The sequence below is a fragment of the Oncorhynchus mykiss genome, chromosome 3 (genome assembly GCF_013265735.2).
Source record: "Oncorhynchus mykiss isolate Arlee chromosome 3, USDA_OmykA_1.1, whole genome shotgun sequence".
In the NCBI taxonomy this organism is placed as follows: domain Eukaryota; kingdom Metazoa; phylum Chordata; class Actinopteri; order Salmoniformes; family Salmonidae; genus Oncorhynchus; species Oncorhynchus mykiss.
Window position 1 is genome coordinate 53,599,939 of NC_048567.1, and position 13,691 is coordinate 53,613,629.

Consider the following 13,691-nt stretch of genomic DNA (forward strand, 5'->3'; position numbering starts at 1 on the left):
TTGTCTGTGTTTGAGCTATAGCTACATGGGGGTATGAAATGAATCCTTATGTTGGTAGGAACAAATCTAGCCTATTACCAATGTTATCTGATGATGTATGACTTAATGGCAACAGCGAATGTCCACCGAGTGACTATATCTTTGCGAATTAAAAATATGATAAACACTTGGTTATGTTTCACTATATTGGATCACTCCAATAGATTGGTATCACTCCACAGCGGAGGGATACATCCGAGGTGAGGATTTACAGATTCACTCCTGTGTACACCTGTGGCACGGCTGGAGTCCGCCTCTATATAGATGGGCTTTTGAATGTCCGTGACACACGTTATTTCATTTTCTCTTTGGACGTCCGTATGGTTTGAAGTACAAACTTTCTGAAGTTCGCTTGGTAAGTGTAATATCTTGCGTGGAAGTATACTCACTGGCTGTTTGCAGCCTGGAGCAGCTGGCCACATGGCCAGTCCTCCTCTTGAGTGCATCACTCACTGAGCACGGTTGATCTGTATCTTCCACCCGTGGTTTGACGGACTTGTGTTTTGTTAGCGTTACAATGCGACTCCGTGTGCATCCATTAGTATAGTGGCTCTTGCTGCCACAAACTGTAATTTACCTTACACAACTTGCCGACTTGCTTGTTCTATGTGTGTGTGTTGTGAATTGCTTTAACATGCTGCTCCCTGCGACAGGCTCGGGTTCTCTTCTAATTACCCTGCTGGGTTATTTTCTTGTTCTTTCCCCTGCAGAGTGTATGAGTACGATGGTGGGCTTTCCACTACGTTGAGACATTAACTTTGAAGTTCCTTAACGGAGTTACTCCATCATATGACTGTTTTTACTGCTTGAATATTAAACCGGCTAGGTAATATTGCAGTTGGCCAAAAACAAAAACAAATCAATCAAATCTATTACCTAGTTGCTGTTTTTTTGTCTGCCTGTTATTCACACACGGGTCTTCCCTGTTTTTTTGCAGAGGTACTGGGTAATTTATTCCTCACCGGGTACCTATTCCTCCAAACAGGTCACGACATAAGCTCTCCCAGGGCGTTGGACCCCTGCTCCGTGGCCTTGTTGGCTTGGCTGAGCTTATGGCTTCCCTTTGTGACAAGTGTGACAGTGGCATCCCCCTGGGGATCCACATACCTCGTGTATGCACTGCCTGGGTTTGAGCCACGTGGAGAGGGCTTTTGAAATAGTTGTGATACTTTTAAGAAGAACAAAAATGAATTTTACATTTGAGCACCACTGCAAAAGCTTTGCTATTCACCATCTTGTTGTTTACTTGAAGAGATCTAGGGATCAAAACTTGCAGCCCCCCCCTCCCCCTCCCAATGCATTGTGGCTGTGAAATTCCAGAAAAGTGGGCAGCGAATGGTACTAGAAGAAAGCAGACATGAGTATAACATCCTGGCATTTACTACACTCAATTTTCCAAAATTCACATACTAATAAACTTTATATTTTTGGATACTGAGGATGCATTATGTGGGCGATTGTGTTTTCTGCTATTGGTTCATTTCGGTAGTGCATCCACATATCTAATAGACAGCTGATTATCAAAGCTGAAATTAGTATGACATCTGGGCATTTAAAGTATACTCAATGTTCAAAATGTCACACTCAAATCACCTGCTATTTCTGATACAAGTATGGGAATTTTGACACAGCCGGTGTGTCTGCACAGTGAGGGAATAGACTGGAGCAAACTGCCATTGGAAGGGACTGGAGTAGAATGGATCTGGGGGAATTCATGCAGAGCACAGAGCATGCCACAGCGCTCATGTCACAGCTCTTCCACAGAAATAGTGCCTAGTTTTAATTTCGGTTACGGTTACAACCAGAGCGATATACAGTACCAGTCAAAGGTTTGGACACACCTACTCATTCAAGGATTTCTTTATTTTTACTATTTTCTACATTGCAGAATAATGAAGACATCAAAACTATAAAGTATCACATATGGAACCATGTAGTAACCAAAAAAAGTGTTAAACGAATCAAAATATATTTGAGATTCTTCAAATAGAATGAATGAATGTTCATTTTGTTAAACTCAATCATCAAGTTTGCGGACGACACAACAGTGGTAGGCTTGATTACCAACAACGACGAGACGGCCTACAGGGAGGAGGTGAGGGCCCTTGGAGTGTGGTGTCAGGAAAATAACCTCACACTCAACGTCAACAAAACTAAGGAGATGATTGTGGACTTCAGGAAACAGCAGAGGGAACACCCCCCTATCCACATCGACGGAACAGTAGTGGTGAGGGTAGCAAGTTTTGAGTTCCTCGGCGTACACATCACAGACAAACTGAATTGGTCCACCCACACAGACAGTATCGTGAAGAAGGCGCAGCAGCGCCTCTTCAACCTCAGGAGGCTGAAGAAATTTGGTTTGTCACCTAAAGCACTCACAAACTTCTACAGATGCACAATCGAGAGCATCCTGTTGGGCTGTATCACCGCCTGGTACGGCAACTGCTCCGCCCACAACTGTAAGGCTCTCCAGAGGGTAGTGAGGTCTGCACAACGCATCACCGGGGGCAAACTACCTGCCCTCCAGGACACCTACACCACCCGATGTCACAGGAAGGCCATAAAGATCATCAAGGACAACAACCACCCGAGCCACTGCCTGTTCACCCCGCTATCATCCAGAAGGCGAGGTCAGTACAGGTGCATCAAAGCTGGGACCGAGAGACTGAAAAACAGCTTCTATCTCAAGGCCATCAGACTGTTAAACAGCCACCACTAACATTGAGTGGCTGCTGCCAACACACTGACTCAACTCCAGCCACTTTAATAATGGGAATTGATGAGAAATGATGTAAAATGTATCACTAGCCACTTTAAACAATGCTACCTAATATAATGTTACATACCCTACATTATTCATCTCATATGTATATGTATATACTGTACTCTATATCATCTACTGCATCTTTATGTAATACATGTATCACTAGCCACTTTAACTATGACACTTTGTTTACATACTCATCTCATATGTATATACTGCACTCAATACCATCTACTGTATCTTGCCTATGCCGCTCTGTACCATCACTCATTCATATATCTTTATGTACATATTCTTTATCCCCTTACACTTGTGTCTATAAGGTAGTAGTTTTGGAATTGTTAGCTAGATTACTTGTTGGTTATTACTGCATTGTCGGAACTAGAAGCACAAGCATTTCGCTACACTCGCATTAACATCTGCTAACCATGTGTATGTGACAAATAAAATTTGATTTGATTTGAAATAGCCACCCTTTGCCTTTGACAGATTTGCACACACTTGGCACTCTCTCAACCAGCTTCACGAGGTAGCACCTGGAATGCATTACAATTAACAGGTGTGCCTTGTTAAAAGTTAATTGTGGAATTTCTTTCCTTCTTAATGTGTTTGAGCCAATCAGTTTTACCTATTTGGTAAAAGACCAAGTCCATATTATGCCAAGAACAGCTCAAATAAGCAAACAGAAATGACAGTCCATCATTACTTTAAGACATGAAGGTCAGTCAATGCGTAACATTTCAAGAACTTTGACATTTTCTTCAAAGTGCAGTCGCAAAAACCATCAAGCGCTATGATGAAACTGGCTTTCATGAGGACCGCCAAAACGAAAAGAAGACCCAGAGTTACCTCTGCTGCATAGGATAAGTTCATTAGTTACCAGCCTCAGAAATAGCAGCCCAAATAAATGCTTCAGAGTTCAAGTAACAGACACATCTCAACATGAACTGTTCAGAGGAGACTGCATGAATCAGGCCTTCATTGTCAAATTGCTGCAAAAGAAACCACTACTAAAGGACACCAATAATATTAAGAGACTTGCTTGGGCCAAGAAACACAAGCAATAGACAATAGCCCCGTGGAAATCTGTACTTCGGTCTGATGAGTCCAAATGAGAGATTTTGGGTTCCAATCGCTGTGTCTTTGTGAGACTCAGAGTAGGTGAATGGAAGATCTCTGCATGTGTGGTTCCCACCGTGAAGCAAGGAGGAGGAGGAGGTGTGATGGTGTGGGGTGCAGATGCCAACACAACTTTATAATAACTCTGGGAATGTCTTTGATCCAGGAGGGGCAATAAAGTGACAGTTTCAGCTGACATTTAGCTAACCAAAGACACACAAACAAGCCCCTCGCATGGTGCAATTAGTGCTAGTTTTAGGTGCTGGCTTGTGTCGTCGCAAACTTCAACCCCCTTCAAAATAAACTGTGTCCGTGTGTGGGCTAGTCCTCTCAACATCTCCTGTGAATATTTTGTTGTGTAGTTTGCCTTGTGAACTATGTTAAAACACTTAATAGGCTTCTATAGGCTGACATTCGTTGCTGACATTACATTTGCCATCATCGCAGCTATGAGCTCAATGTGACACATACGGTATGGGTGTCATCATACAGTAGTGACTAACCAAAAGCCAAGGTAATGAACTGTCACTCGAGTCCAAAGCCTACTAATCCCCTATGTTCCAGTGTTAAGTACGCACTGAATATGGCACCCAGCACTGACACTAAACAAGTAAAAACTCAGAGCAGAAGAATCTGAAGACCACAGCATACACTTCCCTTCCACAGCAGCACGGATGACTCAAACAATACAAGTCAGATGTTCCTCCACTCAGTCATCTGGACAGCCAGCGCTAAGGGACATGTGACACGTAAGATATGCACCTCACTGAGTAACACATCAGTAAAAGTTATCTAAAGTGTTGTTCTTACGTTTACAGTATGCTAGCATATACACTGAGTAGAAAAAACATTACGAACACCTTCCTAATATTTAGTTGCACCCATTTTTGCCCTAGAGAACAGCCTCAATTCGTTGGAGCATGGACTCTACAAGGTGTTGAAAGCGTTCCACAGGGATGCTGGCCCATGTTGACTCAAATGCTTCCCATTGTTGTATCAAGTTGACTGGATGTCTGTTAGGTGGTGGACTATTCTTGATACACACAGGAAACCTTTGAGCATGAAAAACCCAGCAGTGTTGCAGTTCTTGACACACTCAAACCGGTGCGCCTGGCACCTTCTATACGAGTGTCTTACATCATTTAAAAGCTTAACTTCTTGTTAATCCAACAGTGTTGTCAGATTTCAAAAAGGCTTTACGGTGATAGCATACCATGCGATTATCTGAGGACGGCTTCACAAAAATCACAAATATTGATAAAATAAATCACATACCTTTGAAGATCTTCCTCTGTTTGCAATCCCAAGGGTCCCAGCTACACAATGAATGTTCTTTTTGTTCGATAACGTCCTTCTTTATTTCCAAAAAGTTTGTTTAGTTGGTGTCATTGATTTCAGTAATCTACTCCTTCAACATGCATACAAAGGAATCTAAAAAGCTACCGGTAAACTTTGTCCAAACAAGTCAAACAATGTTTCTAATAATCCTAAGGTACCCTAATATGTAAATAAATGATAATATTTCAGACGGAAAGAATGGTGTTCAATAGAAAAGTAAAATAATGAAGAGCGAGCCAAAAGACTACCTGTCCTGATGAGAACAACTACTTGTTAGTTTTTCAAGAAACAAGCCTGCAACCCTTTCTAAAGACTGTTGACATCTAGTGGAAGCCATAGAAACTGCAATCTGGGGCCTATTTTCTTTGTATATCCCATTGGATAGCATTGAAAAGGCCTGTGACCTCAGTTTTTTTTCTGGATTTCAGGATACTGCCCCTAGCCCTAAGAAATGTTTAAGTCTTGCCCATTCACCTTCTGAATGGCACACATACACAATCCATGTCTCAATAGATTGAAGACTTGAAACTCCTTCTTTAACCCGTCTCCTCCCCTTCATCTACAGTGATTTGAAGTGGATTTAGCAAGCGACATCAATAAGGGATCAGAGTTTTCACCTGGATTCACCTGGTCAGTCTGTCATGGAAAGAGCAGGTGCTGACATGTACTGTAGCCCTATGTGTTTCCTCTATCAAGGGCACTATGCCAAGTTCTCATCTGGCTCCTCTCACTTCTAGCAGATTTGATCAATCTTTAATCAACTGGACAAGGCTGTTACCCATTCAGTGGGAGAGAACAGAACAGCCATCATGGAGCTTTTATGAGTTAGAGGAAATAAATTATTGGTTGTAGAGGCTAGTCCTCCTCACCCAAGGAACCATCAATACATCAACAATGTACAGGGAGGGGAGGTAGGGTTGTTGTTTTCATTTAGAGGCATTAAGTGTAAACACGGTAATGGCAGTTGTTTAAGAATGTGGAAGTTAATTAATGCCTTTTTATTGGCCCGTACCATACGCCTGGCCCTGAGCGAAGCTCAGAAACCTCAGAGGCTCCTGGTGCTTGAGAGCGTGCACAGACCTAGCTGGCATAAGTGGTTATTGAGGCCCATCACTAACCCACCGCGTCACTATTGGCCTGATGTGGTGGGGAGAAACCCAGAGACCTTTCCACAATAAACTGCTGTGAGTGAAATAGCGCGGTCCATCCTTGCCCAGCGGGCTCAGACAGACACTCCACAGGCCAGCTTCCCATCCCAGTGGAAAACAAAACAGGAATGTGTTATTTAAAGAGGGCTGCTGTGCTGTGAAGAAACCTCTGGTCTCTCACTGGGGTTGGTTTCTATGGAGGAACTCCGGTGAAGTACCTACAAAGTTGCATCAGAAGACATTTAAGAGTCACTCCAACAACCTTGTTGTCCACTGATTCCATTGTTTTTTTCTCCATCCTCCTCTTACTGTACTTAACTTGGCCTTTACATTGGAGTATTATCCCATCCTTCCATTTACATTAGTTAGGCTTGATAGTAGATTTGATTATATGAATGTGTATAAACACGTATGTATTCTTCCCTAGCTTGAGCTGAAAGATTTTGTGTTTGTCTTGTCATTTTATAAATAAATCAAATCTAGTAAAATTGTGTCTTGCTTCCCACAAGACATTCACCAGACCTCACGCAAGCAAGATCAAAATAAACATACAAGCTCCTTGTGGATGTTGACAGAGTGGCAGTTGAAGAATGCCTGTTCACGCCACATGGCCCCTCATTTCCTGAACAGTCACAGGCCATATTTCCACACCCTGGCTGTTTACAGCTCAGGCACAACTATTTTAACACCCCGCCATTGATCAACAAGAAATGAATCTCCAAAGACGGTCACAAGCAACTATTCATAGGAACGCTGCCATTCCATTCTAGCCTTTCCTTTCCCAAAATATGTTTTTTTTTTTTACTCTCATGATGATAGGACACTCTCCAGATGACACAAACCCTTAGGTGATGTTTTTTATATCAGGCCATATTGTGATTCATACCGTTATGAAGTGGTTTGTATTCATTGATGCCATTGTCATTTGAATAAATCTGTCATAATGGTCCTGTGTTAGACCATAGATTGGAGCTGGGCCATAGCTTTGCCTGTAGTTCTTCCATGAAATGAAATGGTGCACCAATATTGCATTTTAAAAGTCTGTTATTAAATGCCACTTCATTAAATATATAGACCACATGGATAATTCAATAAATCTGATATTAATAAAGACTTGCTAAAGTGCCCAAATTCAGCCTTTTGACATGTCACTCTGTGTAATTTTTTACCCACTTAACATTTACCAACTTAACAAGTTTTCACCACCATAATAAAGCTCTTGTTATTTTGTTTCTTTGACAGTAATTTCTGAACATTAGTACTTGTGCCATGTTATTAGTGATTCATTTTTAAGGTAAAAAAAAAAAAAAAAAAATGTCTCATTTTTAAGGTCAACCCTGTTACGTGAACTTGTTTTAACATGGTGAAACTATTCCTTTTTATTTTTTTCAAACGAATCCTTGAACATCTTATAGTCAAATCCTAGTGTAAAAGCGGGTGAGCTGGTTCAACTCTTCTTGGCCATGTTCTGGTGTTTTGTGATGTAAAACAGAGTGGGTTGGGCCTGTTACCCATAGATAGACAGGTTAGAAATGTTAAACAAATGTGTGTGAAGCCTGAATTCAATTGCTCCTCCCTGTTGCACAAAACCAGCTTCCATTCCCTCTGTCACAAAGGGATTTATGGTGAAATCAGCATCCCTGCTCCTTTATTTTCTTTTGCACTTAATAGGCACTTACTATAGTATTTTTTAAAATTTAACCTCTTGAGAACATTTTTATTAAGTTGAACATGTGCCCTTCATGACAATGTTACAATTAGGGGAAATCAAGTTTATTTTCACCAAGTTACACCACCCAAAAGGGACTAATTTTGTGGAACAACCCCCCCCAAATGAAGGAACCAGAATGAGGAGGACACTGATGAAGTAAACATACACCTTTAGTCCCATCCGGTGTGTCGTCAGACAGCAGCGAACCCAGACACCTTTCCCATTTGGTAAAGGTCCCTCTCCTCCAGTGCACCAGTTTTGTTGTCCAAAAGTTTCTGCAGATGCCTTTTTAGATACCGCTCAGTGGGATGTCAAAGTCTGCAGCTGACGGTCTGATGAGTTTCCTGGCCCTGCAGGTTGGGGATCAATGTTTTGGCTGTCAACATCCCCAAGTTCAGTGTCCTCCCGTCTCTATGGCATGTGTTTTAAACAAACAGCACCACAGAGCACTAGCCAATAGGTTAGGAGCTACCAACTCCTGCACACATGTAGACACACTATGTTGCACCTACTGTGTTTCAAGCATGTTTGACAGCTCAGATAAATCAATGGTAGATAAAGCCTTATGTCAGATATGAGAGTAGTGAACACTGACTACCCACTACTAATACCCCAACAACCAAGTCCACACACTTCTGCACTCACACACACACCATCCTACTGCCTGGGAATGCAGCTACCCCATGAGAATCGTTGAAGTCAGACTCCGGTTTCTGTTGCTCGTAAAATCCTCCAGCGTGGAGATTTATGGTGCAGAGGTCCTTTTTATAATGTACGACATGCATGACTTACAGTCCTCGCTCTACCCTGCCTGACGAATAGAAACTCTAAACAGATTATCTGTGTGTGTGTGTGTGTGTGTGTGTGTGTGTGTGTGTGTGTGTGTGTGTGTGTGTGTGTGTGTGTGTGTGTTTGAAAATGGGAACGCGAAAAGGTAGGTCTGCCAAAAGCACCAGACAACAGTTACTGAGGGAACAGTATATAGTGTTCTGACTTAAGCCCTTCGCCCTGAGGAAATATGCATTTCATTTTCAGCCCTATCCGCTAGATGTCAAACATACGAGATATAACGAACAGTTCCAATAGCCTGCTATCTATTCACTAATGGATAAGGAAATTATCATTGGAAGTTTTGAAGTCTCCTAGGCTGTATGATATGTAATAATTAGACACTCTTAGATTTCTGATTGATAGGGATGTGCATCTTTCCATTTCAAGACTATTCGATACGTATCTAGATACTGTACATGGGCACCGATACGATACAGAAATGATACGTTATAGTTTTAAACGATTCGGGTAAGATTCCGTTTGATTAGAGAATAAATTGCTGCGATTCGGTTCGATGCAATACAATTCTATGCACTAACATCTGTTGCATAAACACATTCAAATCAAATCAAACTTTATTTGTCACACGTGCTGAATACAACAAGTATTTACCGTGGAATGCTTACTTACAAGCCCTTAACCAACAGTGCAGTTCAAGAAGAGTTAAGAAAATATTTACCAAGTAGACTAAAATTAAAAGTAATAATAAAAAGTAACACAATAAGAATAACAATAAAGAGGCTATATACTGGGGGCACCAGTACCAAGTCAGTGTGCAGGGGTACAGGTTAGTTGAGGTAATTTGTACATGTGGGGTGAAGTGACTATGCATAGATAATAAACAACGAGTAGCAGCAGTGTACAAAAGGGAGGGAGGGCGTTGTGGGGTGGGTCAATGTAAATTGTCCAGTGGCGATTTTATTAATTGTTTAGCAGTCTTATGGCTTGGGGGTAAAAGCTGTTGAGGAGCCTTTTGGTCCTAGACTTGGCGCTCCAGTACCGCAGTAGCAGAGAAAACAGTCTATAACTTGGGTGACTGGAGTCTCTGACAATTTTATGGGCTTTCCCCTGACACCACCTATTGGATGGCAGGGAGCTTGGCCCCAGTGTGCTGGGCCGTTCGCACTACCCTCTGTAGCGCCTTACAGTCAGATGCCGAGCAGTTTCCATACCAGGCGGTGATTCAACAGGTCAGGAAGCTCTCGATGGTGCAGCTGTAGAACCTTTTGAGGACCTGGGGAACCATGCCAAATCTTATTTTCTATTCTAGATTAAAATCTGCTGCTGATGAAGCTCATGAGTTGGGTCTTTCTGAGCTGGATCTGTCTTTCAAGGGTTTTTCTTTATTTGTACTATTTTATTTGTCTTGAAATGATCAACTTTACCCCGTGTATATCAAAAAATGACAATTTACACTGATTATTTAAAGCAAAACTACCAAAACTATTGCTGCGGTTTTGGGCTCCCAAATGGCGCAGGGTCTGAAGCACTGTATCTCAGTGCTAGAGGCGTCACTACAGACCATGGTTTGATTCCAGGCTGTATCACAACCGGCTGTAATTGGGAGTCCAGTAAGGCGTCACACAATTAGCCCAGCGTCGTCTGGGTTAGTGTTTGGCCGGGGTAGGCCGTCATTGTAAATAAGAATTTGTTCTTAACTGACTTGCCTAGTTAAATAAAGGTTCAATAAAAAATAGAGGTTGAACCTGAACAATCACAATAAAATAAATTGTATTCCCCGTTAAGCAGGTATAGCCAGATGTAAGTTGTCTCTGGGAACTTACTTTTATTCCAGTAAAACAGCGCATAGATAACAACAGCGCATAGATAACAACAGCGCATAGATAACAACAGCGCATAGATAACAACAGCGCATAGATAACAATAGCCTAACAAATTACATAGTTTGTCACTCAACTAATAAAGCATAATATCATGCAGGCTATTTTAGCATTGTAATGCTGACAATGCCGCACAGATGTGCAAGATCAGGAACAGGACGCCTACCTTGCGTTGGTCAGCACGTGAAGCTGGGCACAGTGAGCATTTTGACTAGGCCACTGATATTGCCTGGGGTTGTTCGGCATGCAAAATGACTTGTAGATCAATGACTGTAAACACAGTTGCATGCAGTTCGACACTGAAGGAGAGGATATATCAGTTGTCACAAAAGACGAGCAGTGTTTCTGGAGGATAGAAATAATATGAGCTAAATATTTGAGTGAATCTGTGATTCGTAACGTTTGAATCAATTTTCTGACCAATGCATGCTGCATTTGGATCGGTTTGGGGTCTGCGGACCTATGCACTTGAATCTTAAACATTTTAATCTGGGACTGATGCATATTGGTGAATCGTTGCATCCCTACTGATTGCAAATACATTTTTCTCTGAGTATGGGGGACTTGGTAAAAGCTGAGTGTAAATGTGAGGGTTCGGTTGTTAGATCAATCTTTATTCACTTACTGCCCATTTCAGCTTGTACAACCATCATCAGACAAACATGTAGACCGGCTGTATGATATTTCCTAATGCTAGAAGTAAAATAGAAGTTCTCAAACAGGCTTTCCTTTTCCATTCATGCTCAATGTTCCTCACAGACAGTCCCAAAGCTCCTCTCACTGATCGTCTGATTTGGCAGCTGCTGCAGCAGTCTGTGCGAGTTGTGGAATGCATTGGTCCAATCAGCCTATCCTCTTGCCCCAACCACTGGCCCGGATCTGATGTCAGCTACCCAGGAGGAGGCTGTTTATACTCAGTGGGTGCCCAGTCAGTCAAGGCTTCTGGGACAGGGGCCACAGGCCACAGAGGAGCTCAGAGAGTGACTTCACAGAGAGACAGAGACACAGACACAGACAGAGACCCAGGCCAAGACCTCAGCCAACAAACCACCAGACCAGACCTCCTCTAGGAGAGGAGTGCTCCTTACTCTACCTCCTCCTCAGTCTCCTCTCTGTTTCTGACCAACCAGGCACGTGTCAAACAGCACTATTTGTTGTTTACAAGTATGATGTTTCACTTCATTCCACTGGAAAAGATCAGTCTTACCCTTCAATTAGACGGCAATTACCCATTGGTTACAGAGTAGTTTATCTTATTAGGCTGACAAAAAAAAGCAGTGTTGAAGTATTGTGTTTATGCTGTCTGAATGGTCACTTACTGTAAGCAGAGACATTTCACCCTGCAGGCCAATAACGGACAATAACACAGAATGCGTAAGCAAGTGATGACTCGCCAAAGAGTATTGTGCCTAAATCAGAAATATTTCTCAGTCAAACATAATTTGTGTGTTTAAGGGACATCCTTGGCATTATGTCGTCAGCTGTGCATGTGCAACATAAACTTTTTATTGTCCCATTCCACAAGAAAAATTAATGCCAAATTGATACTGCTGGCAGAGACGTCAATATGTAGCCCAAACTCAATCATCAGAGACGGCCACAGACAGACCTTAACCAATCTCATTTCATTCTCTCATTAAGAGAGAGAGTAGCTGACAAAAACATTGTTTTGTAACTGTGCGATGTTGGTGCAATGGGGCGCAAGGAGGCAGCTTCAGGGTGGAAAAAGGAGGAAAGTTGCCAGGTAATGCATTGCACACCTCATTTGCATCTAAATCACTATTTTAAATATTCATGCTGAGGACGGTGATACGGCATTGGCAAGATGAGAGGAGACACTGCTTGCGTCCCAAATGGCAACTTATTCCCTGTATAGAGAGCCCTGTTTAAAAGTAGTGCACTATATTGGGAATAGGGTACCATTTGGAATGCAACCATACTGTACCACCACTGACTTCATCAGAACCTTGTCCAAATATATTTAGCGAATGCATTGTGTATTTCTTCAGGGTCATGTTTAGGATCATATTTTTGCATTGTGTATATTTAAGTGCCATAGTCAGTTTTTTTCTGTCACAGTAGAGTCTCAGACTGATGGAATTTAAAGCACACTACTTATCCTTGAAGAAAAAGGTTTCCAGTGTTTTGGTTTTGTGTGTTGAAATTATAGGGTGTGCGATGGAAATTGCACTATTTCAAAAGATTGTCTGGTCTGCTCAGAAGAATGTGATGGGAAGTTAATCATCCTTCTAGAATAGTCCTGTGGTTTTAACTACTGGCTGAGTCATGTTGCTAAATCCGGAATTCATTTATTTTGAGTATTTCTGGAGGGTTTCGATGGTCGAGAGAACATTAAAATTAGTTGGTCCAAATTATACAATGAAATAACTTTTAGCAACTATTGTACATACCAGAGACGGCCTTCACAAGCTAGTATATGGAAATGGCTGCAAACCATAACTGTGGAGGTTATCGGCTCCAGGACAAAGCTTGGTAAACCCTGGGCTAGGTTATACTCCTCCCGATCCACTCAGTGCCATAGGGTCAATACAAAAGGTGAAAGCATACATCAACCTTACACTTCATGTCAATGGAATGGCTTTGGGGAAGACAAAGCAGTCGACATTGTTTATTCACCAGCACATCTCAAGCTAATCCTCTACCTTCATTGCTTCCTGTCATACAGACAGACCATTATCGATCTACCAATAATATCTATGATCTGATATTTAGGTTTAGCCAGGGGCTAATCGGAGCTGTGACCTTTGCATGTGTGTCAACAGTAGAAAACATCTACTAATGATGGACTGTGTTTTCTTTCTCGCTTTCCTCCATCGGGCACGTCTTGTCTGGGTCTTTAATCTGGATCGTGTTTATTTTTCCTGAGTGTCCAATTATTG

The 13,691-nt window shown here is 42.0% G+C and overlaps 1 protein-coding gene across 1 annotated transcript in view; it reads left to right on the top strand.

Annotated features, from left to right (window-relative positions):
• Positions 1-233: 233 nt before the first annotated feature.
• The window catches only part of LOC110520196 (B-cell receptor CD22), a 29,114-nt gene continuing 15,656 nt past the window's right edge, over positions 234-13,691 (top strand). The window contains exon 1 of the mRNA XM_021597345.2: positions 234-394. The gene's annotated coding sequence lies outside the window, so the exon portion shown is untranslated. The remainder of the gene's footprint in view (positions 395-13,691) is intronic.